The sequence below is a fragment of the Lissotriton vulgaris genome, chromosome 4_1 (genome assembly GCF_964263255.1).
Source record: "Lissotriton vulgaris chromosome 4_1, aLisVul1.2, whole genome shotgun sequence".
In the NCBI taxonomy this organism is placed as follows: Eukaryota; Metazoa; Chordata; class Amphibia; order Caudata; family Salamandridae; genus Lissotriton; species Lissotriton vulgaris.
The window spans coordinates 1198627930-1198654655 of record NC_141691.1 but is presented as its reverse complement, the minus strand read 5'-3'; the positions used below and the strand labels follow the sequence as shown (position 1 = coordinate 1198654655).

The window sequence follows — 26726 nt, the reverse complement described above, 5'->3', positions numbered from 1 at the left end:
TTTAACTATTTATTTTAAATTCTGTTTATTTAGTTTCAAACAATGCAGAGGTTAAAGCTTACAGTTACCATCAATCACAAAAGCGACAATAATACACGTCACAAAATATTGAAGGAGATATTGTCTGCAGCAGTCCACTGCATAAGAAAAAGAACATGGGAAGGGAAAACGGGACAGAAACAAGGAGTCAGTCACTCAGCAAATCATATATCAGCATTCTCGACCGAGGTGACAATTTCAGTAAGATCGATATCATGCAGTGAATCACAAAGATGCAGTAATGATCGTCTGTTTTGAGACAGGATATATTCATGAATCATTTAATTGGCCCGGTGGCTCAGCCTCTATGGCAGGCCTCTCAATCTCTGCTTTGTCCACATGGGCATGCAGGAACACTTCTAGGGGAAGAAGATGTCTTTAGGTCAGGAGCCTATGGGCATGAGTTCCCTTAAGGCAGCAAGATGTTCCAGGCAACAGGCGTCTTTAAGCCAGTCAGTAACAAGCTGCAGTGGGCCCTGCCCCATCTCATCGCAACCCTGCGCTTAGCCAGCAGAAGGAGGAGTGCCACCAGTTTACTCATCTCAGGCTGCATATCCTCAACATGTCCCAACAGCGCAACATGGGGAGAGAGTGCTCAAGGGGGTGCCTTTAATATCATCAACCGGTAATCATTTAGAGGGGCAATTACTAGGAGAAGACCATTCACTCAGGGAGGGAAAAGAAGGCAGACCACAAAAACTTTCACTAGGAACTAAATTCTTTGATGTAAGTAGGTATTTTGGGATTACAATACAGTTTATGCGAAAATAATCAGAACACACAATTGTGCACTGAATGTGTTAGTGATAGTGAACAGCGCAGTGACACAAAGGGGTGAAAAACAGTGTGAATGGTGCAGAGATTCTATACAGAGATAGTGGTCAACGAAACAATAAAGATTGTATACAATGAGGGCAGTGGTGTAGCTAGGCCCTAGGCCACCCGTGGCAGCCCCTGCATCTGCCGCTCACAGCCTAATCGAAGAGCGGGGAGATGCTGGCGTTTCATGTGGCCTCAATGGCTGCATGTAAGAGCCGGGGTTCGGGGGGCTTAATGCCAATTCTTACAGTGGCAACTAAGAGAGGGGAAAAAGGGCCGCTGCCCCCAAACTTGTGCCACCTGGGGCGGTCTGCCCCCACTGTCCCCCTAGCTATGCCACTGAATGAGGGTTTCTGCACTATAGCTGTACAAGCAGACCACAATGATGTCAAGTATACGCTGGATAGTCGACGGCATCTCGACCTGTTCAATTCCAGGTCATCATCTGGACAGGGTTACTTTATTCAAAGTAGTTCTGTACAACAGAAGTACAGGGCTATCTACGGATGAAGAGGAAATTAATTTGCAAGCTGCATGGTTCTCCGAGATCGGACCGTCACTTCTAGTGGCAAGGCTAGTGGTCCACAGGGAGTTCAAGTTATGCATGCAGCAGAATCAGGAGTGGAATTGGAGTTACCATGGTCCTGTGCAATCTTTGTGGCCAGTGGTCCACAGGGAGTTCAATTTGTGCATGCAGCAGAATCAGGAGGGAAATTGGAGTTACTGTGGTCCTGTGCAATCGAACCATAATGTAAGGAACAAATCCGGGGGTGCAGCCAGCTCGGTTAATATGAGGTTAGGGCAACAGATGGGTGAATGAAGCACCAAGTACAACACCCAGGAGTGCTGGAATTATTCCAACACTCCTGGCAGTTGTACATGGCACTGCGTTTGCAAGTCTGCTGTGCTAACCTCATACTTACGTTACAATTGCAAAGGACCATGGTAACTCCAATTGCACTCCTGATTCTGGCGCATGCACAAATTGAACTCCCCGTTGACCACTGGCCATGCCGATTGCACAGGCCCTTGGTAACTCCAATTCCACTCCTCATTCTGCTGCATGCACAACTTGAACTCCCTGTGGACCACTAGCCAAGCCACTAGAAGTGATGGTCTGATCTCAGAGAACCCATGCACCCTGCAAATTAATTTCCTCTTCATCCGTGGATAGCCCTGTACCTACTTTGTACAGCACTACTTTGAATAAAGTAACCCTGTCCTGTTGATTACCTGAAGTTGAACAAGTCAAATCGCTGTCGACTATCAGCATATACTTGGCATCATTGTGGTCTACTTAAACAGCTTTCATGAAGAAACCCTCATTGTATATAGTCCTTACCGTTTCGTGGACCACTATCTCTGTATATAATCCCTACACCGTTCATGCTGTTTTTCACCCCTTTGTGTCACTGCTCCATTCACTATCACTAGTACATTCAGTACACAATTGCGTGTTCTGGTTACTTTCACATAAACTGTATTGTTGTGCAGATATAACTACTTACAACCAAGAATTTATTTCCTAATGAATCTTTATGTCGTCTAGCTTCTTTCTCTTCCCTGAGTGATTTTTACTCTCCTAGTACTTGTCCCCCTAAATGATTACCAGTTGAGACGTTGTCTATAGTTACAAACTGCACCCGGTTCTCAGCTGGGTTAACAGGTTTACTCGTGTTCTTCGACTACACCATAATATCATCAAAGCATGGCAATGATTACATCCCAGTAGTAAGAGATTCCTGGGCAGTCCCAGACAAGGTGCATCAAATCAACAGTAGGGGAGGAACAACGTGTACATCGTGGGTCTGTACTTAGGCCAATCTTAAACAGTTTATCAGTTGTGTGTTACAGTTGGTGGATGAATTTTTTTGGGGGAGTTTTCAAAAACCTTTATTGAAAATCGCGCACATCAGGTTACAGGGCAATTGGATGGTACTGGGATACATGACTGGAAAGATAGAAACATTGCATCAGTCAAACAGCATGAAGGTAGTGATACAATAGAAGCACATCGTGAAACAAAAGGTAAAGTGGCAGGATGTGGAGTAAGAGAGGGCAGCACTGGGCATCAAACGGGGTGGAATATGGGCAGGAGGGGCGCAAGAGGACAGCAGTGAGCAGGGAGAGGAAGGAGGATTCTTATGGATCAGCGCCGGCGGCCGCCACGGGCGAAGTACCGGCAGGGAACACAGGAGTGGTCGCAGAGGGGGAGGCATTCCGGGAGAGGAGATACGAAACAAGAGGGCCCCAGATATCGCGCTGCCGACCAGTCACCAGGGTTAATTCCCAAAATTCTGATAGAAACGTCTGCCACCGCGCAGCATCTTTGAGCCAGGCACTAGCCTTGGGTGCGGGCCTCCGACCCTAATGTACAGCAACTCTACAGCGCGCAAGAACGAGCAGCATAGCTGTGAGTCGGCGAGAGGTGTCAGGGCAGTGCCTCACCAAACTGAGTAGGCAGGTCAGTGGATCTGGCAAGACAGGCTAGGAGGTTATCTCTGTAATATTAGTGCACACTTCGTGCCAGTCTGTAGAGACCAAGGGGTCCAGCCAAGAAAGATGAGAGAAGTCTGCCGCAAGAGACGAGCACCGGAGACTGTCGCTAGAGACGAGACCCATCCTAAATAACTGAGCAGGGGAACGGTACACCTGATGTAAATATTTAAAATGTATGTGGCACAGGCGGTATTGGGAGATAAGCATTTGGTCTGCTTACAACAGTACAGCCAGTCCTCCTGAGAGAGATGGATGCCTAAGTCCTCACCCTAAGCCATGCGGGCGTGATCTGCAGATATAGAGAATGCAGCTAGCGGGGTGGCATAAAGCCTAGAGACAAGTCTGCGAGGAGAGGAAGAAGTATATGTCAGGTCAAGAGCAGTCATCGAAGGGGGGGCTGCAGGAACTTAGAATGCAAATCCAGACAAGACGTTCTAAGTTGGTAATATAGCAGTGTGTCCATTGGGCCAGACTAGACTGGTAGTGAAAAGAAATTACAGTGGCGGTAGAGGTCAGACAAGGTGACTAGACCCATGCAAACTGCACGTTTTGCCATTCCTGCCGTGTGCAGTGTAGAGAAAGCCGGGTGGTATGAGACAGGCATGGTGCCGACAGAGCACAAGCTTGAGCCCGAATATTTCCTTAGACCATCCCAAGCCCAGAGCAGAGTCTCCACTTTGTCGATTTCCCCACATGGTGGCTTGGCAGGAGCAAAGATTGCAGTCCGTAGAGGCAAGGGGGCCGCTAGGTCAGCCACAATCACCACATGAGGCTGGAAAGGCATTGGACGCAACCAGAAGGAAGGAAGCTGACCTGAGCACCGAGGGCATATATTTAAAATCCGGAGCACCCATCTCGCCGCATGCGAGGGGAAGAAAGAGGATGTCCTACGCAATTCTGGGCTGGCCCCCTGCCCAGATAAGGGAAATGATAAAGGAATGGAGAATGTGGAAGAAGTGAGCTGTGAGAGGCACATTCAGAAACAAATATAAACATTTTGGGAGCACTACCATCTTAGCGATCGCGATACACCCTGCCAGGGATAGAGATAGGCGCCACAAAGGGGGTATCTTGGTCTCCAACCAATCAACCACTCGACCAAAATTGGCGTTCCAAAGTTCATCCACATCCCTACTGAGCCAGAAGCAAAGATATCTGGTGGGCCCTGATGCCCACATGAAAGGATAATGTGGGGTGAAGGGGATAGTGGCGCCCGTCAAAGGAAAAAGAATAGACTTGCTCCAGTTGACCTGGATGCCAGATAAACCTCCGAATTGCACTACTTTGCAGACCATGGGGCCAAGGTTCTCTTGAGGGTGTCGGACATAGAACGTGACATCGTCCGCGTACATAGAGACAACCAAGGCCCAGGCCGCAAAGACCAGGCCCCTCGGAGTGTGATGCTGCCTAAGCCTGGCTGCAAGGGGTTCCATGGCCACAGGGAAAATCATAGGCAAGAGTGGGCACCCCTGCCTAGTACCCTTTGAGACGCAAATTGGTTCCAATATCTGACCATTGATCTGGAGGCGAGTCACAGGGAGGGCGTAAAGGAGGTGGACTTTGAGCAGGAAAACCAGGCTAAAGCAGAGACGGGGAGGAGATAAAACAGGAAGGGCCATTCAAAAGTATCAAAGGCCTTGGTGGTGTCTAAAAGAGTTGCCACACCGGTAGAGCGGGGTTGATCTGATGAAGTACAGCAAAAACAGTGTGGGGGCTATGTGACGTTGCACGCCTGGGGATGAAACCTGACTGATCTGGGCGCGCAATCATGGGTAAGAGGGGCAAGAGGCGGGAGGCCAAAAGTTTGGCAAAGATCTTATTGTCGGTATTGATGAGTGATAGAGGGCGATATGAGTCCAGGAGCTCAGTGGAAATGTCAGGTTTCCAGAGTAGTGTCAACAGGACCTCGCGAAGTGAAGGGGGAAAGTGGCCTATAGTTAGTAGGCCTAACTTTACTATCGCTAAACTGAGAAAATCCTAACTTTAAGACTTTCGGTATTAACAGAAGGCATTTAGGAATCCTACATTTAGGAATCCTAACATCTGTGAATACCGAAATGAGTAAGTGCTTTTTGTGAATACTAAAATGAGTAAGTGCCTTCTGTGAATACCAAAATGGTAGTAAGTTTAGGATTGTGTTTTAAGATAGTTCTGTGAATCCGGCCCAGTATGTCTAATCTTGGTTTCTGAACAAATGTAATAAAATCTCATATTATTGCATGTGGGCCACATTGCATTCAATTGTCTTCTATGCATGTAGGAAATAACTCCTTAACAAGTTTTAATAGCTTCTGTTATTTAGGAGTTATGTTTTCTTCTTCAGGAGCTTGTCACCTAATATTGCACTCTGTAGAATGTTATTTTCAAAGGCTATTGGACCATTGCTCTCCCTTCCTCAACCCCAAGGCAGGGGGGCAGTACAAATATATAAGTCCCAATTTTTCCCAATCGCTTCCTATGGTTCCGCCATTTGGGGGTGCAAATTGCGTAACCATACAATCAGAGGAAAACAGATTCTGCCGGTGACTGTTGGGTGTACCACTCTCTTCCCCCATGTCATCAGCCATTTAGAGTAAAATTTGTTATACATATCTGATTTTATTAGAGTAAGACCACTGTTACTTTAGTTATCCATTTGGAGTAATGATCAGGCATTGCTCACAAGAGATATAATTAATGACTGCATCTCCAGTAATAACAGCCTTCGAATTCTGTGGCTGGTATATTAAATTGGAATTTGGGAAAATCGGTATGGAGTGAGTCTTTACAATGGGAGATGTATGCCCTACCTTTAACAAAAATGAAGTAGCCTTGAACTTTTTATAACCTAACAAGTGAAAATCGTCCTAATAGTGTAGTAGGAAAACCATTGATAACTATATATTTGCTCCCGAGTATCTCCGTGCTGCTACTCGTTTATTTAGAACAGTCTTGTGGGAGATGGGAGCATTCCCTGTTAATTTGGTTTTGTGCTGATACAGTTATATATTCATTGTGTTTTCCTTCTGGGTACCAACCGAATATTGCTGCTATTCCTTGCCCATTTTTCACAGTTTTGTCGATTTTATGAATTGTATACAAGGTTATTCTTGCTTCCACTTTTTAAAAGGAGGTAACGCGATATAAGACTGAATAAAGCAATGTTCTCATAAATTTTCCAACTGTCTGATACTGAAACATGTTTACATGTAGGCTTATTTTTAAGATATGCTGTAAGGGCATGTGGCACTTTACTCTTATATTAACCTGCTGCTATTTTGTGCTTTTAATCTTTGTTTTTAACTTATAGTGCCATCTAAAGACATATTTTAACTGATTTGGAATAATATGTTAATGTACTTATGTTGATGCAATGGTGATTGTTTTATATGCAGGTACTTTTATGGAAGGGTATACTTTCTGAATAAAGAAATTGAACTGAACTGAACTTATCGTTCATGTATACTTTGATGGTTTGTATAAGACAGGATAAAGTTATTATGATAATAAATCACAGCAGCAGGGATCCTTACCAGGTTTGAGTATTGTGAAAATGAGGGCTTCGCTCAGGGAGGAAGGCAGGAAACTGTAAGAGAGAGATTGTGCATACTTGGCTAGGAGATGTGGGGCAAGCACGGCAGCATATTCTTTATAGAAAAGAGCTGTGAGACCATCAAGGATAGACACCCTGCCTGAAGGCATAGCACAGATTACTACAATGACTGCTTTGGTTGTGAAAGGCTCGTCCAGATATCACCTATGTCCGTCTTCAAGTCATAAAAGTTGGATCGGTTTTAGGTAGGCCGAAAGGTCTGAGGAAGCAGGGACCTGGTGAGTAGTGTACAGGGATAGAAGAAAATCCACCATGATTTTTTGGACAGGCTCCATAACAGTGTGGACATGAGAGCCATCATCATGTATCTTAGTAATATAATCGCTCGCCCAAAGGCTTACAAAGTAGCTGCACAAGAGATTTGCCCAATGTATCTCCCCTCCTCGAATTGAGGACCAGGAGATGGTACATCCCATGGTGGCGTGTTAGGAAACAGTCACCCTACTCGGCTACAAGAAGCTGGGTGGCCGGAGAGATTAACAGGGCGTCATCACATACCCCCTGGCATAAAGCCTCCCACTAGGTATTATCCACGGCTGAAAGCATAAGTCCAGATGATGTCCTAGTGCAGTGTCCATAGGTCAGCCTGCTGTGGACTCCACCAACGCAGCCCCAAGGGGAAGGCACCTGAGAGGCCCCTGCATTCAACACCAGGTATGGGGGTCCATTGTGTTTGCAGCACCAGGGCTCCGCGCATCTCCCTAGCCGGTGAGGCAATCAGCCCTTCGTCAATTTCATTAAGGTGTACTTCATCCTGCTCACAGTTTCTCATGGGAGAGATATCTACCCTCAGCTGGATAGTTATCGTGAACTTGGCAGCATTCTTGGGGTCCGTGAAAATAAGAGTTTTGCTGGCATGGGATATTCAGTTCTTAGCTGGGTACAAACGTGAGAATCAAGACTGAATTGCAGGGTCCATTTGATTGGTAGGAAGTCTCACCTGCACTGACACTGTGAAACCTGGGGAGATAGATACCTCTGGTCTCTTGTAATTGAAGGGTTTCTGCTCTCTCACAAGATGCAGTGCTATGTCTCTGTAACGATAATTTAATACTCAGGCATTAACAGTCAGGAGGCGGTTTCTGGCTGAGAGATAAGTAGGCCCTTTCGACTATAAGCATGGGGAGAAGGTCAGTGCCAAAGAGTGTGCACTGCTTCTCCTCCACAGAATACTCCATTCTACCCATCACAATTGATTCTGGCACATCAATGATCTGCAGATTGTTCCAACTGGAATGGCCTTCTAGATCTTCATTCTTATTTTGTATCACATTGAGGACCTTTTCCTGTTGGTCAAGGTGATCATCTTGTTCATCGCCCTTCTCCTTGTCTATCGAACCTGTCAGCAAGGAGAGCTATATTGGCGTCAATTGCTGTCAAACTCTGTTTCATGTCTAAGAGCATGGTGCAAATGTCCAGGTCCACTGATAGGCCTTTCGCCCCCAGCGGTGTCCCCATTGCCTCTCCAGGAGGCAGTTCCATGGCACGCATATGACAGCAGTTATCAAAGGAAAGTTTAGGCTGTTTAATATCGCCCCATCTTCTTAGGTGGGACACACCAGGAATGGAGAAGTGTGGCCAGTCACTCTAGTGCCAGTCCACCGGTGAAACTTCTTCATCATTGGGGGCCAGTAGATGCAGCAGAGCAGGTGCAGTTGATGCGGGACAAACTGGCAGCCACACGCTTGTGCCTGGGGGTATGGGACAATCACTCACTGACAGTTCAATCACAACAGCAGAGCCGGTAAATTCCCAGTGATGTTAGGACCAGGTCACACCATGAGCTGGCACATGGAGCACGAGCAGGTCAGGGGATAGTCCAGTTGAGGGATTACAGATCCCAGCAGTTGTAAGAGTGCAAAGCAAGTGGGTCACATGTGCATTGACATTTATTTTAAGACACTCCTGGTCGTCCCAGACCCCGCCATACCCTTTCTCTTGGGGTGCATGAACAGGTCTGCAGTGACCATCTGTAGAGTGTAAACCAGGGCAGTAGATACAGTGCTCATTCAATGTAGGGAAGACACATCAAAATTGAGAAAGGCATAAGCATTAGGCTGATGTGTGCATTCCTAACTCCAAGGGAGGAAGCAGGCGGGGGCAGGCACCGCTGCTCGCTCATGCCGATGTGCGCAGCATCCACCACTCAATGCGAGGGTTGGATGACTGATGGCCACTCTAGTTATTAAAGGCCCTATCCCAGGATCAGGCTGCTCTGGATAGCACTTCACCACTCTCTGCTGCCAGGAGCCACTCCGCAGCAAAACCTCTTCCGCAAAAGCGTCTGAGCCACAAGGGCTCCTCATCTTGCAGTAGTCTCTCACTGGCACCTTGAAGTGAGCAAGTTCTTGCTGCAGGGCCCTGAGGGACCTTATGGAAAAGTACCACCAGATACTTACCTGCTCCCCCCGATAAGTGTGCCTGCAGAGCCCTGACACGCTGTGACAGGCAAGGTGTCTCCACCGGGCACGCATGCCAAGCGCCAGCAGGCATCACCTCAAATAGCGGCTCTGAGCAGCCAACACATCGTGCCCATGATCCTCCAGTCCACAGCAAAGTGATCAGCTCCAGTCACATTCACTAAGGGTCCTCGGAGGGGGAGCAGCTATCCAAAGCTATGCCAACATCTTCACTACCGCTAACCCAGGCCCATGGGCCCCCAGGCGGCCACAGCAGCAGAGAGGGCCATGCCCAGGTTGCGCCTAACAGTGATCCTCACAGTCCTCCTAGCAGACTAATTCCACAGCTGTGGCAATTATCTTTTGCAGCTCACACCAAGGGGCTGCAATATAGGTCTGGGAAAGTCTGATGCCCCCAGTTTGGCAGCATAATTCATGGATTTTCATCTCCGGCCGGCAGAGCCTCAGGTGAGTACATCCATCTTGCAGCTGGGCTTTCTAGCTCCCCCCTCGTGGTGCATGGTTATTTCCAAACATCCACCCATGAATTTTGACATATTCTCAAATTTACCATAATTTAGTAGACCTTCCATGGGGAAGCGTAACAAGGAGAAATATCTCTTTCTCCTCGTTTTCCTCTTTCTACGTATACTTCATTCAGCAGCAAATGCAAAAAGAGGAAAAGGCCTCAGGCGATTGTTCTTGTGCAAGAAAGCATTCCTTCCTGCACAAAAGCAATCCTGCCTGCAACTCAGGCACCCTTGCACCAGGAAGCAAGGTTATCAGCATTGACGTTAGGCAGCCACTAGTGCATCAGCACAAGGAAAGGACAGGAAGGCGCCATATAATGTTAAATGTGGTGCATACCTGACCTCTCCCTTTCATGCAGGGCAGTGCAGCAAGGTTTTTTGCTGTGCTACATTGCGTGAAATATTGATGATTCAACCCCACAGTACTTTTACCCACCATAATAACTAAACAGTTTAGTTTGTGTGTTGGTCACTGAAGTATTTATTTATTTATTTATTATAAGTTTTGTATAGCGCTAGCTGGACCCAAGGGTATCAGAGCACTTCACAACAGGTACAACAATGTGCCTTAGCGGCGAAGGAAGACTCCACAACTGGACAACTTAAGGGCATTGCAAATAACATAATCATACAGATCATATGGTTTACAGGGGGGGAGGGTTCTATGATCTTCCCCATTCAGTTCAGGTGTACTCAAGTAAGAGGGCTTTGAGTAAAGTCTTGAATTTCGGGAAATGGGAGGTCATTCTGATGTGGGGGGGATGGCGTTGCAGAACTTGGGTGCATTACCCACAAAGGATTTATTTATAGATTTGCGTTTCCGCGATTTCAATGGAATGAGAAGAAGTGTGTTGGAGGTTCTGAGATTCCTGGACTGGCCAGCCCTTTTGAGTTTCGTGGCCAGGTATTCTGGTTTGCCTGTGTGAAGGGCTTTGTGTGTAAGACATGCTGTTCGAAAGTTGGCGCATTGTTCAATAGGGAGCCATTTCAGATCCTTGAGCGCGGGAGAAATGTGGTTGAATTTCTTGGTTCCTGTGACCATTCTAGCCGCGGCATTGAGGGTGTTTTTTTTTCAAGGGGCCTAGGTGTGATTTAGCTGATCCGGTCAGGGCTGCGATTCGATAGTCAATTCTGGAGAGCACCAGTGCTTGAGTGGCCTGTTGAAGGTCCTTTGGAGGCAGGAAGGGTTTTATTTTGTAGAGAAGTTTCAGATTGAGGAAAGCGCTTTCGGCGGAGCTCGAGATGTGTTTTTTCATGTCTAGTTTGGGGTCTAGGGTGATACCTAGGGACTTGACCGAATCTTTCGGCTTGAGGGTGCAATTGAGGGCGTCGATGGCTTTGAGCCATTTTTCACTTTGTGGGTTTTCGTCTCTATTGGAGATGAGTAGAACTTCAGTTTTCGCTTGATTGAGTTTCAGGTGGTTCTGTGAGAGCCATTGTTGAACGACTTTGAGTGTGTCATTAAGTTTGAGAATGTCGTCCATAGAGGTGATTTCCAGATGGAGCTGCGTGTCATCAGCGTAGAGGTGGAAGGGGATGTTGGAATTCCTGAGTATTGTGGTGAGGGTTTCCATGTAGATATTGAAGAGTTGGGGAGAAAGTACTGACCGTTGTGGGACTCCTCTAATGATGGGTAGGGGGTCGGATTCAAAGTTTTTGATTTTTACTCTTTGTGAGTGATTGTGAAGAAAGGAGGAGAACCAGTTTAGTACCGTAATTTCCAAGCCTGCTCTTTCTTGAAAGACTCTTAGGAGCAATGTGTGATCAACAGTATCAAACGCGGCCGATAAGTCAAGGAGAATGAGAAGGCAGTATTGGTCTGAGTCAAGTGATTTGTGTAGATCGTCTATGATGTTTAGGATGGCAGTTTCAGTGCTGCATCCCTTTCTGAATCCCGATTGGCGTGGGCCAAGGAGCTTGATGTTCTCTAAGTGTTGGGTTACCTGTGGCAGAACACATTTTTCCAGTGTTTTGGATAAGAGAGGTAGGTTTGCCACAGGTCTAAAGCTGTTCATATCTTACGTGTCCAACCCTGTTTTTTTAAGTAACGGCGTGATTTGGCCGACCTTGAGGAAATCCGGGATATTTCCCAAGCTCAGCGAGCTGTTGATGATTTTGCACCAAATTGGGGCTAGGGTGTGTTTCAGGACTTTGGCCAGATTTATAGCAAGCTGATCCAGGGAGTGGGATGACGGTTTGGCGTTGGCAATCAGGGTGACGATCTCTGATTCCTGAATCGGCGTGAAGACGGACCATTGAGTCGGTGGGATCAATAGGGTGCTGTCAGTCAGTGCTGGGGTCTTGGTCGCCCTGGGAAAGGAGGGGTTTGTGCTGAGAGAGAGGTCGATCTTGATGATTTTTTCGTTAAAAAAGCTTGCAAAATTGTTGCATTGTTCTTTGGAGGAGACTAAATCGGATGTGTTAGATTTGGATGTTTGGCTTCTGATGATGCTGAAGAGCTCTTTGGGACGGTTTTTAGCATTGTCTAGTGCGGAGCAGAAGAAAGAAGATTTTTTGTCCTTGATGAGTTTGTTGTAGTTTCTGCGTGCTGTTTTGAGTTGTTTGTGGTGATGGATGGAGGGATTGCTCCTCCAGATTCTTTCTAGGGATCTAAGAAGTCTTCTTTCATCATTGATGTCAGAGGTGAACCAAGATCTCGATGGAATGTTTCTGTTTTTTTTAGTTTCAAGGACGCCAGGCGATCAAGCGTGGACGTCATGTTGGAATGGTAGAGAGAGGTGAGATCTGTGGTTGAGAGGTGCTCCGTCGTGTTCGGTAGAAGAGTGCTTAATTCTTCTTCAAGTATGTTCTGTGGGACTTGGGCACTATTCCTCATCCATTTGGAAGGAGCTTGTTTAATGTATTGAGTTGGCGCTGATTGGTTGATATGGAAAAGAATTAAGTGGCGGTCTGACCAGTCTACTGGAATTATATAGTCAATGGTGATTGTGTAATTGTCCGCAATGATTGCGTCGAGTATCGCTCCTCTGTGGTCTGTTTCTTCTGAGCAGTGTTGTGTTAGATTGTTTTCTAGCAGAAGGCTGTTGAGGGATTGGATGAGCGGGTTATTTGTTTCATTCCTTCTAATGTTGAGATCGCCCAGTGTCGTGTTCTTATCTAGGACCCTAATTCGATTTTCCCGATTTATGCCCTTGTGAGGTTATAATCAATAATGTCCTGACAACAGCATAAGAATCAGATTCATATTCAGTAATAGCCCATGCAATCCTAAAGCACAGCACGGCTACTCCTATCGACTCCTAGAAAGCACAACGCGTTATTTAAACAAACCAAGCCTTCAGCAGCCCGTGAAAACCCCCCCTGCTTTTGTTTTGATTTGAACAAGAACTCCTGAAGTCCTACAAGAACTGTTAGTTCTTGGTGACGTCTTATGTCCAACCATACGTCAAACCCAGCACCTTTCAGGTATAAAATACCAACAGTTGCCTTAAGCAAACACATGGTGGTTTGGAGCAGAGCGGCCATCTACTTGCCCGAAAGCCCAGCTGATGCGAGTGCCCGCGGAAGCCGCCCCTCCTGTTTGACGCACTGAGAGAGATGCTGTCTTTTTCTCCAGCCGAGAAAATCCAGCTCCGGTGTTTCCAGCCTACCCTTGCGGGTTGCTGGAATATCGAGTCCAGAGGAAAGAGATACCAGACCTCCCACATTCTAATACCAAGGTACGGAGTTGACTAAACCCTTAGGAGAATTCTTGACGCAGATTCTTGGCAAAACTATCTTAACCAACTTAACTTAATATCGCTACTTACTTGTCCCTTCCCGAGTATTAGGCTTAGGTCAGGTACACCGGGGTAGGCTTAGTTAGAAGCACCAGTTGAGTATTTTAGTCAATGCATTTGTGTAAGTATATATTTTATCCATTTTAAGTATCATATGGCTAAGAAACCGTATCAATGTTTTTACAGTATTATTTCATAACTAGCAACCCGTCCCAACCTTGTCCGGGAGCAACAGGCTTCCCCGACCCCCGCCTGCCCCGACATGGGTCCCCTTACCTCAGCCGCCGCTCCTCCCGCCTGTCCGCTGCTGATATACTGCTTTAAATATGTCTGTTCTTCTTTGCAGAGGTGTACAGCTGACCAATCCGTTCTACAGAGCGTACATTGGCTGGGAAAGCTTACATCATAGCTAATCTTTTTGGCCTAGAGGTGTGTTAATGATTGCTGTTTCACCATAAAAACACAGGATCATTCTCTTTTCTCCTGCAGCCCGGGCCCCGGCCCAGCCCGTCCCCCGCCCAGTCTGTCCCCCACCTGCCCCTACATGGGTCCCCTTACCTCAGCCGCTGCTCCTCTCGCCTGTCCGCTGCACGCACCACTACTGGCCTGTCCGCTGCTCCTCAAGTCACCGCTCCTCCCCCGCGCCATGTCCGCCGCTCCCTTACCTCAGCCGCCGCTTCTCCAGCCTGTCCGCTGCTCGCACCGCCGCTGGCCTGTCCGCTGCTCCTCACGTCACCGCTCCTCCCCCGTGCCATGTCTGCCGCTCCTCGTCGTGCTCCTGGACGCCGCTCCTCCCCGCGCTCCTGATGTGAGCACGCACGTTGCGGCCGGCGCTACTTCGGAGGGACTGCTTTTTTTTTACGGTAGATTTTTTAAATAACGTTTTTTTTTAAATTTATATAGCCTATAACCATCTACACACCCTGACGATTCTAACAGTGTATCGGGTGTGTGGATTGGTGCTGTTGTTCCCGAGTTTACCCGCCTCAAAGGCTGAAAGTTCTTCCTTTATTATAGTAGTATAGATACTACTTTTACTGTACACACTTTACTTTACTCTAAGTATTGCAATTGTGGCAATTCACTTCTCTTGTATGAGAAAGAAGACTGCTCAATAAATAACACCTTTTTATTGAAAACGCCCGTCTCTCTATTTCTCTGCACTCTGGTGAAACTAAGTATGCACTGATGACTGAGTGAAATATCTGTCTATTGTTTTCACACGACTCTAGAGATATACTCTTATTCTGAGGGAGCAAATTTGTCATGTTTATGCGGTTGTCGGAAACTGAATCCCTTCTTGTCTGAGCCAGGGAAGGTTATCCATCCCTCTTCATTAGAGAAAGTTTCCAGTGACCTCTGAGCTAGCTGGCGCAAACCTAAATTAAGCTTAGCATAGTCAGTAGAGACCTAGATGACCTCAGTCCTACGTCTACACTGCTGTTTATGTTATTCCAATGCACAGAGCCTATTGGGAAAATAGGAACTACATTACATGGCGCCCAACGTTTGGTAAGGCGATAATCTAACGCAAGACAATAGAGTAACTCAGTCGTGCTTTTTCACACAGAAACCTTTCCCCGTAAAAACTCCAATAGACGTCTGGAGTGGGTGAAAGGTTAATATCCGCCGGAACTTAGTAGGATGAGAATCCTATGTATTAGTTTCTGGGTTTGATCAACGTTGAAGGATACAGTGTTCCCAAAATATTGTACACCTAATCTTTGTTTCCTTGAAACTCGATCTGCAACAGAAAACTTTCAGTCAGTAAAATGACAGAAAGTGACGAAGAAAGGGAGCGAGTAAGACTAGCAGCTCGACTCTTAGAGGAAGACACAAGTCTTCATGAAACCGAACCAGATGCAATACTCAATCCGGTCAATCTAAGAAGAACTATAACTCTAAAACTTATAGAAAATGGCCTGACACCACAAGGTGGTACGGTCATATTCGTGATAGAGGCACACGAATATCAGCAGACAGAGGTATTCTATTCATGGATACACTTTCCAGCAGCACACGCTACGACAAAAGACTTCCACTATTACAAAATAGAGGAACCTCTGGATGAATACACTCCTTTCGAGGAGATTGAAATCCCACTAAAATACCAAGAGCACCTGCTCTGGTTTAAAGGCGCCCTAAAATATAATAATCACATCACCAGGCTCGGTCCACTAGGTAACCAGGAGCAACGTGGCCGGTTCTAGCCAGCTCTACACCACATCCAGACATTGACAAAATGTCAGTTCCTGAACTTTTAGCTCAGCTAAAACTCTTAATTAAAATACATAGACAATTAGTCCAATATGTCATGCGGACCTTAATAGTCCAACCGACAATGAACATTCCACAGCGGACCCCTCACTAGGGGACCATAAACAAAATCACACCACAGAACATACAATCATGTCTTGGTAAAGTACCCATAAAACGGGAACAGATTCCATTTTGGTTAGCACAGAAAATTACTCAAATAGAGGCAGTATTTCCTGATACTACGCCTACTGATAAACACAGAATTCTGACTATCTGTCTCTCAATGGGGATCGCACCACATGTGGAGGACTGTGACACTTGGGGCACAGTCTTTGCTTCCATCTACACAAAAACACACAGTGTCCCGTCTATGGCGGTCATACCAGATGTATTAAGGCAGATTCAAAACGAATACGGTCCAGAACCAGCTTTAACTCTAGGTATGAAATTGCTAAAAGACTTCAAGCTTGTCTCAGCTATATTACTAGCCAACATAAAAGGTGATGCAGCATCTGTAGCGATCCGCCAGAAACTGAAGGAAACAGATATAGCTGCCCAACCATTGGAACTTGAGAAAAATCCTATGAAGAACTAGGAAGAGATAGTTTGGGTGGGAAACCGATAAAACCCCAACTAACCGAAAATCCTGAAAAATCATTTATTAAAAATAACTTAAAAACTCCAAAAAAGAGCTGGGATGGTAATAAACAATCCAATCCCAGGGAAAAATGTTTCCAGTCCAGGGGATAGTCTCCTCAGCGTAGAGAGAGATCTCCAGGCCGAGAAGACAAGTCTCCCCAAAGGGAACCCTCTGAAAAAAGATACAACCTTAGAGATAGGGATAAAATAAGAAAACCAGACAGATATCAAGATGTTGATGCATGTCCATCTAGATCATTCTCACTGAATCCTTCTCGATCTTCCTCACAGAAATCGGAAAGAAGAGGACGGTCAGAACACAGAGAAGAGCACGCCAAGTCCAAAGACAAGGAACCTGCTCATCAAAGTAAAAAATTACAATTTCCCAGAAAGAAGGTAGCAAGTATTAGGATTAAACATGCCGAGATTTCTGAGGACACAGCTGAAAAACGGAGAGTAGGCACAGACAATGCTAGACAGCGGAGCAGAAGTGACCATAGCTCACAAGGCCCTGATGAATCTTCTGGAGACAGTGGACACGAATGAATACATTCAAGTGGAAACTGCAGACACACGAGTTAGTGTGCCCCATAAGCTATATGAACTAACATTACGTATAGAGGGAGATAAAACCAGGAAAATAAAAAGTCTCTTTTGGAAAAACTTTCAAAAGTCTATGACATTCTGTTAACTGAGAAAGACTGGCCACCAGAGTTTGTCAGGGAGTACCCTCATGGCGAACAAATAATTATGCTTGCCTTCTCGAATCATATCCCGATTCATAAAAAATGTGCTTTTGCAGGAAATGGGCAGTAGCCCAAGCTCCTGCTTTATATAAAAATCATGTAGGATGGGATGAGGACTCACCTCACCACAAGATCCAGCCCACTGCACAAAGGCAGTACCCAGTTAAACAAGAAGCTAAAAAACAAGTCAGGGAGATCTTAGATCAACTTGAATACCAAGGGGTGATCGAAACATTCACCTCTCAAATGAACAATCCTTTGTTTCCTGTCTCCAAGCCAGACGATTCATATCGTCTAGTTTTGGACTACAGACACCTAAACTCTTGTTGTAAAACATTTGCAGTGCAAAACTCACATAGTGCAGCACTAATGAATAACATTGTGGGCAAAAAATATAAAACAACACTAGACATCTCTAATGGATTCTTCTGTCAAAATATTGCACCAGAAAGCAGGTATTTGACCGCTTTCTCAATATTTGGATCGCAAAAACAATTTTGCAGACTCCCACAGGGATTCAAGAATAGCCCAGGATTATTCTCAGCAAGAGTAACAGAGTTACTACAAATATATGATGATGAAGCATTATCATTTGTCGATGACATCTATCTCACAGATGATGACTTGGAGACTCACTTAAAAAGGGTGAACACCATAATACTTGGACTCGCCTCAGAGGGTTACAAATTCAACTTTAAAAAGTCACGAATTGCCCATTTAACTGTCCTATTTTTAGGTTATTAATTATCTAGTGAAGGCAAAAGCCTGGCAGACAATTTATTGAAGAAATGTGCTATACTCCAAGCACCGAAAACGCTGAAGAATTTGCAATCACTACTAGGTTTCCTGAATTTCGGAAGAAGATACATTCTAAATTATGCTGAGAGGGTTAAACCTCTCTATGAATTAATAAAACCCGATTTTAAACAAACCAATTGGACTCAGAAAGACACAGAAATTGTGAGATCACTACAAACTGACATGTTACCTAAAACAAAATTGCAAACACGTGAGAACACATGCAATCTTTGTAATCCGAGTCATCCCAGGAAGATGCAGATTCACATACCTGACCTCTAATGAGGGAGAAACGGTACCTATAGCTTACAAATCACATTTGTACACTCAAGCTGAAATGAAATTCAGCTCCACAGAAAGAATTCTAACTGCGGTTAAAACTGCTGGAGCAAAAGAAAGAGCCCTAGCCCAAGGCAGAAGAATATCTGTTTTTTTCAGCAGAATCAGCCCTTGAGGCGTTAACAAGTCCTCGTAACTTGGTTAAAGGAGTGTTAGATCCAGAATGGATAAAATGGGAAACTTCTTTTGCTACGGAGGACGTTAAATTAAATTTTGACCCAAATCTGAAAAAACTAGCTGATCTGGTATATGAGCGCGAATATCCTCTGCCAGCTGAAATAGTGCCTCTAGAAAAATATACCTGCGTAACCTACATGGACAGATTCGCACAACAATATGATGTAGAAAATAAATCTTATGATGCAGCGTGCACGATTGTTAAAGGTCGCTGGCGCTCTGGTAAATTCAAACCAATGATTACCAAAACAGAATCACTCAGGAAATGTTAAGCTCAGCGAGCTGAAATAAGAACATTAAAGATGGCGCTTGAAAATGCCGATCGCGAATTCCCCACACTAATAGTGTGCGATTCGTATTTCTGCGTCAAATCCTATAACAGTGACATGCAGACATGGAGCAAAAATAGTTACAAAGATGACACAGGTGCCACAATAAAGCATAAAAAGCTTTGGGAACAGGTAGTTCTTTTACAGAAAGAACTACGAAAGACTCACATGATACACGCATTGAGTCATCGACGTGATGGCGTTCACGTTGCAGGGAATTCATTGGCTAATAGACCACAGCGGAAGCAGTTTACCCGGCTTCCGCAGCCACTAAAAAGCGTCCAGAAAAACAAATAGATGGGGAAACCATGCTAGCGGTAAAAGCCTCATTAAAAGGTGAATATTCAGCACTACCTCTTAACTATCCACTCAGTAATACATACATAATTGATGCAAACTCCGTTCCGTTTGCTCGAATCCCTGGAGTGGGGGATAGGGTAATTCCAAACACGAACAGGAGAATCTTCTTATTACAAGGAGCACATATGGGGTTGGGTCTGAGGCACCAAGAGATCCTGAAATCTCTGATGGAATTACAATCGGAGTACTGGTGGCCGGGAAGGACCGTAGATATCTACTATTTTGCAAAGTTTTGCAAGGACTGCAACAGAGATCGCAGTTTTGAACCGGTCCAGCCTGTAGCCCAGATACCACTATTAGAGAGCATTAGGCTCTCTATATCGCAGAAATCCAATCGGAGAAATGCGTCTCCATAATAATTAAGACCAAATTCACTTAAAATATAGACCCCAGCACTCGGCTGACGCCAGAACTGTTATAAAAGATTTGCGAGTCTTTATTGGCACATACGCAATTGGCATGCTACATTCTGATCAGGGTCCTGCGTTTAGCTCTCGAGCTTACATAGAGGCCATGAACAGTATGGGCATCGCATTGCGGTATTCTTGTCCCTTCCATCCTGAGGGAAATGCGGTTGTGTAAAGAAAAAACCGGGACATAAAGCAATCTATAACGGCGAGGTTATTAGGTTCAGGTGATGGGTGGGTCAAACATTTAACAAGTGTCCAAAGTAGTCTTAATAATCTGCCAAGAAACTCCCTAAAAGGTCTCACTCCATACGAACTATTGTTCGGGACTAGAATGATTATTCAGGACTTAGATAGTCATACTTCAGTGGTAGAAGAAAAAAGATTTGATATCAAAGATCGTTTGGCTGTTTTACAGGATTTAAATGAAACAAGAAAAAACCTGAGTAACATAAAGTTGAAACAACAGTCAAAATCCACTGAAGAAAAACCACCTGTCCCAGCAAGACCTGTCTGGATTCCAAAGAATGGGGATCTGGTCAGAGAAAAGATCGCGGTAAAGAAGGAATTTGGGCCTTCATACAGAAAATCAGTACCTGTCTTAGCAGTCAACGGAACAAGATCAGTAGTACTACCGGCCCTTGCTGGTTAAAAGGAGAACCGAGTTGTATCCATCGACCTGGTAAAACCACAATCATGTGGCCAATAATAAGTAGTAGGCCAATTGGACTCCCAAGAAATAGCAGAATACCAAAGTTTGCTACAATCCAAGAGGCTCATGCTGAGAGACTAATCAAAATTGAAAAATCTGCAATGAATAAAAAAGGACTATGCAATAATGCCATGAAACTTGTGCCTCTTGAAACCCAAATAATAACAGTTCGTCAAGAAACACCAATCTACAATGATGTAGCTTCAGACTATTCTAATGAAACAAAGAAAAATGCAAAAGCAAATGAAAATCCGGAAGCAATTCCAACAATTGACAGAACTGCATCAGGCTACTTCATCAACTTCGACAATTTCTCTGAAGACCCAAGCGAACATGAAGAAACGCCTCCAACACAAAGTTTTAAAAACAAAGTAATTGAACTTTTTCACCAACTGAAAGAGACATATCTAATTTTACCATGGATTGAATTTTGGATTGTGTTAGGTGTACTTTTTCTCCTGCTTTGGCTCATCATGGTTATATGTTTGAGAAAATTCATTGAAGGAAAATATAGTACAATGGACACAGCAGTCAGAACATCAACTTGGTCCTAAAGCCACACACATCTTCTCACATCCAGAAAAGAGAACTGTCATCAGTGAACATCACATCCATTGCAATACCCGGTGGGGTAGCATGGGACAGAACTGATTATGACATTTTGGGCCCGGCCGAGCTTTTAAAGTATCCCCACCAGCTCAAGATTTCATTAAGTGACTTTGTAACACCTAGTACCTTCTCTGATGACTGGGACTTTGAAAACATTAATAATATGATGTCAGATTTAGTAATGTCAGCAAAATTTACAGAACAAGATTACTTGCAGGGTTCGTCCAATTATGAGGAGCTTTACTGCTACAACCATTATGGTGATCACTATTTGCATAAAAGTGCTCAACCTAGAATTTTTTTTTCTTTTAACCAGTGGGAACACTGTCCGACACCACCAAAAGGCAGTTCAAAAAAGTTTTCTGATAAATTCCAATACTTCTCAGGACTTAATACCAGTGACCCAAGAACGTTTTATTTTAAAATTTCAAATAGAACAGGAATGAAAACAATGTTGACAAATACTAAATTGATATATTCAGAAACATCTTATGACAAAATATCTACATTAGGTGTCGAAATTTGGAAAAACACCATTGAAACAAAAACAATCTGGGGTTCCAAAGATTGGCTAGTACAAGGCCTAGAATCACTGTTTAGGGCCTGCATGATCCCAGAACAAATTATTTTCTTGAATGACACAGTTCAACAAACTACTTGTCTTGGCCTTGCTAAGATAAAAGACATGAACACACCGCCTTTTCCAAAACCCATGCCTGATAGTGATAGCACTACTAATATGGAGTTAGACATTTCTAATATTTTAAACCAAAACAGAACACATACTGATTGGAAAAAGTGGTTGATCTGGCCAACAGACACAAATAACTGTCAAGATAGATTCCTGAACAAAAGACAGGGGTTCAAAATGACCAGACCAGACCCTAGATATTCCCAGAGACAACATCCAGGGATAGTTACAACATACAGTGTAGGGAAACTATGCCTTGAGTGGCTACAGAAATCCACACTGGCTGAAACTAAGCAACACTTGACTTTACTTAAAGATGTTGCTGACTTGCGTGATTTCATAATGGGACCACGCAAACAGCGTCAAAAACTTTTCATAGCGGCCGGTATATATACGCTGCATACAACGAAGCATGGAAAGTAATGCAAATTGAAACTGCAGAGAAAATACGGGAAATTGATCGTAATAATTTGGAAAAATCACTTTCTGTTGTGGACAATGGGTTAATGACTCTGTCTTCCAGAATATATTCACTGGACAGTATTGTATTGTCTGCCTTTGATATAATAGAGCAGGACTTACTAATGCTACTACATGGTCAGTCTCAATTACGTTCTATTGTACAGCTTGGATGGACGTTGCAAAATCTGCGTTCAGGCTACGTACCATGGTGTCTAATCAACACAACGTCATTATTCGGTCTCTTTAACCTTACTGATAAACAAATCAGTTTGGCACAAAAAGGAGCAGATTATACAATCCTGAGGATTGAAAAACTCGAGAGATTACCATTGACAATGTCAGAAATACCTGTCATTGAATGGATAATACATGGAAAAATTTCAATTCCGATAACAACTTTCCAGTTTAATTACTGTCAAGAGAATATACCAGCAGGCCAGTATGAAAGGTTGGGTAAGGAATACATCAAATCAACCTGGGATTTACCGTATACACACAGATGTTACAGTGAAGGAAACAGAGAGGTATTTCTTAGATGTAAAAATTGTAAAAAACCATTAATCGGAACACTTCTGTGTCAAGGAATTAATTTGCATGGAGCCTGCGAAGGGTCTTCAAATAACCTTTCCTGTCTCCTGCATGGCATGCCTGCAAAACAGATAGAGCCATTCTTCAGACCAGTTTCAAACTGTAGTTACATTTTAATAAGTGACCACAGCTGTTGTGGCATGCTGCCAGGAAAAGCGTATCTGACAACTGTAACTTCCAGGGCCATTTGCTGTATGCAAGTATTGTATCCACACAGCAATACAGATATGGGGGCTGCGTTATGGCCTCGGTTGAATATCTCTACTATTCGAATTGATACTTTAAGCAGAATGAAGTCCATTCTTTTGCAAACAACTGTGCCTCTAACGTCATCAAAAGAAACATATGATCTGCAAGTTGCAAGGACAACAGCAGAGATACATACCCTTTTATCAACAAATTGCCCCGTACATTTCGTAGAAGTGTTAAGCCAAATCTTAAAGATGTCTGATACCAGTGGCATTGCACATGTATTTAAGACAATTTTTACGGGACTGTTAACACCATTTGAAACAGTTCTGGGCATCTTCCCAAATTTGATCCACTCTGTCTTTGGCGGCCTACCCTTAATCTTGGGACTCGTAGCAGGAATTTTATTTTTGCTTCTTCTGCACTGATATGGCAAGGCAATCCACAGGCAAGACTCTAGCAACATTGGAAGAAACGATCCTAGCAATACGATACCGAGACCGTATCACTAAGGTCCTCGGATTGGCCCGGCTAAGAGATCTAAGTACAACTTGGTTTCTTTCATTCAGACCGATCTGGAAAGATTGCGTCATACCTGTGCTTTGATGTCTGCTATGCGGAGAAGAATGCGTGTTGGACATCTGTCTTACACTACAATCAGCAGTACCAATGGATATCGATGCTTTGCTAGATCCGGTAACGACTCATGCATGGTGTTGTCCCCAGCGGCTACCGATTCCGATGACGGCATTCTTTGAGACTTCCCCACTACGAATAGGTGGCAGAGAAGTACGAGAGGAAAGAAGCACCGAACAGGTACAGCCTTCTGTGAGCATTGCTGATCCTAACATCGATGATAGCACTCACGCAGAAAACTGCACAGTTGCAGCATTTTCATACTTGGTCAAACTTTCACCTGATGTGGTAGACCCATTCTTTGCGAACATGTCTGAAACAATGTTCTCTCCATCCAACGAGAATAACTCTTAAGAAAAACAATGAGCACACAGCATTCCCTGAACTCTGAATTTGGCCATCAGTTTTTGATAAACAAAGCTTCAGAAAATATTTGGAACTTTTCCCCTGAAAGCGAAATCATTTTTGCCCATATTTCCAAAATATTTACTTTTTTTGGCACATAGTACTCTGCTTAAAGTAGAACTATTCTTAGAGAACAGAGCTTCTATTTTAGGTCACTAGAGACAATATTTTACCTCAGCCTCTAGCACATGTAACAGAAATTTGTATAAATATGTGATGAAATGGTCTCAACCTTCTTTTCTGTATTTAGAACCATTTCATGTGTAATTTTTGCAATTCGTTCAGCTGATATATATATGAATTTGTCTGAATGATAACACTGCTTGAAAAGCGTACAGTACAAATACTCATTTCCGTGTATTTACCGTATACCATTTCAAATGCAAAATGTATTTTGGGGTGGGTCGGAAAAAAACACATGCACCTTTGAATGTTTAATATTGCTTAGTTTTAGTAATGATGGACATCAATTCGTGGAGTGGGTGTCGTGTTCTTATCTAGGACCCTAATTCGATATTCCCGATTTATGCCCTTGTGAGGTTATAATCAATAATGTCCTGACAACGGCATAAGAATCAGATTCATATTCAGTAATAGCCCATGCAATCCTAAAGCACAGCACGGCTACTCCCATCGACTCCTAGAAAGCACAACGCGTTCTTTAAACAAACCAAGCCTTCAGCAGCCCAGGAAACCCCCACTGCTTTTGTTGTGATTTGAACAAGAACTCCTGAAGTCCTGCAAGAACTGTTAGTTCTTGGTGACGTCTTATGTCCAACCTTACGTCAAACCCGGCACCTTTCAGGTATAAAATACCAACAGTTGCCTTAAGCAAACACACAGTGGTTTGGAGCAGAGCGGCCATCGGATGTATGACGGTACCACGCGTACTTTTACAACGCGTACCGTTACAACGCTACTTTTACCACGCAAGTCGTTACAACGACTTGCGTGGAGGGGCGCTGGATAGTAAATTTTTTAATTTACTATTCCAACTCCAGTCCCGTGGACTCTAGGGAAGGAGTTGGATAGTAAATTAAACTATTTACTATCCTGGAGCGCCCCCCAGCGCAAGTCGTTCTGACGACTTGCGTGGTAAAAGTAGCGTGGTAACAGCACCGTGTTGTAAAAAATGTGTGCTAACCGTTGTATACCGCAGCCATCTACTTGCCTGAGAGCCCAGCCGATGCGAGTGCCCGCGGAAGCCGCCCCTCCTGTTTGACGCACTGAGAGAGATGCTGTCTTTTTCTCCAGCCGAGAAAATCCAGCTCTAGTGTTTCCAGCCTACCCTTGCGGGTTGCTGGAATATCAATTCCTGAGGAAAGAGATACCAGACCTCCCACATTCTAATACCAAGGTACGGAGTTGACTAAACCCTTAGGAGAATTCTTGATGCAGATTCTTGGCAAAACTTATCCAACTTAACTTAACATCGCTACTTACTTGTCCCTTCCCGAGTATTAGGCTTAGGTCAGGTACACCGGGGTAGGCTTAGTTAGAAGCACAAGTTGAGAATTTTAGTCAATGTATTTGTGTATGTATATACTTTATCCATTTTAAGTATCATATGGCTAAGAAACCGTATTAATGCTTTTACAGTATTATTTCATAATACTACTTTTACTGTACGTACTACTTTACTTTACTCTAAGTATGGCAATTGTGGCAATTCACTTCTCTTGTATGAGAAAGAAGACTGTTCAATAAATAACACGTTTTATTGAAAACGCCCGTCTCTCTATTTCTCTGCACTCTGGTGAAACTAAGTATGCACTGATGACTGAGTAAAATATCTGTCTATTGTTTTCCCACGACTCTAGAGATATACTCTTTTTCTGAGGGAGCAAAGTTGTCATGTTTATGCGGTTGTCGGAAATTGAATCCCTTCTTGTCTGAGCCAGGGAAGGTTATCCATCCCTCTTCATTCGAGAAAGTTTCCAGTGACCTCTGAGCTAGCTGGCGCAAACCTAAATTAAGTTTAGCATAGTCAGTAGAGACCTAGATGACCTCAGTCCTACGTCTACACTGCTGTTTATGTTATTCCAATGCTCAGAGCCTATTGGGAAAATAGGAACTACACTACACCAGGATTATGTTGTTGTCGTTGTTGAACGCGCATTGGGTGATTAGGTCAGAGAGTTGCATACCGAATTCCTTTGAATTGCCTGGTGGGTGGTAGAGGAGATGGCAAAGTATTGACCTCTTTGCGCAGGATTTGATGTTGATAGAGAGGCATTCGAAGGAGCTGTACAGGGAAGATGAGCTTTCTGTGATAGCGAGGTTACTCTTATGAATGATAGCAACACCTCCACCTCTCTGCTTATGGCGGTCTTTGTGTGTGATTGAAAATCCGGGCGGTACCAGCATGTCCATGATGGGGACTGACAGGTTGTTGAGCCAGGTTTCCGTGATAAAGGCTACATCAATATCATGTGAGAGGATAGCTTCTGCTTATTCTGTTGCATGTTTGGAGGCAGATCTACTGTTGATGAGCATGCATCTGATGCGGGGTTCTTCATCGGGCAACGACTTGCTGGGTTGGGCTCTGGTAAGAGAGGTTAGGTGTGTCGGGGGTCTGGGGAATCTAGAGGGGGGATGTTTCCTGCCCACTCCTGTAATCACTTCAATAGAGGACTTGAGTGAGGAGATCAAACTGGGGTCCTGTGTAAGGGCAGGTGGAGTCCCTCTCTGTGAATGCTGTGAGGTGCTCTGGTCGGGGGTCGTGGGGTGGTCATAGGATGAGGCCAGAGTGGTCACTTCCT

The 26726-nt window shown here is 44.4% G+C and overlaps 1 pseudogene; it reads right to left on the bottom strand.

The window, feature by feature from the left end:
• Window positions 1–8010: 8010 nt before the first annotated feature.
• On the bottom strand, window positions 8011–11225 carry LOC147723035 (uncharacterized; annotated as a pseudogene).
• Window positions 11226–26726: the final 15501 nt, after the last annotated feature.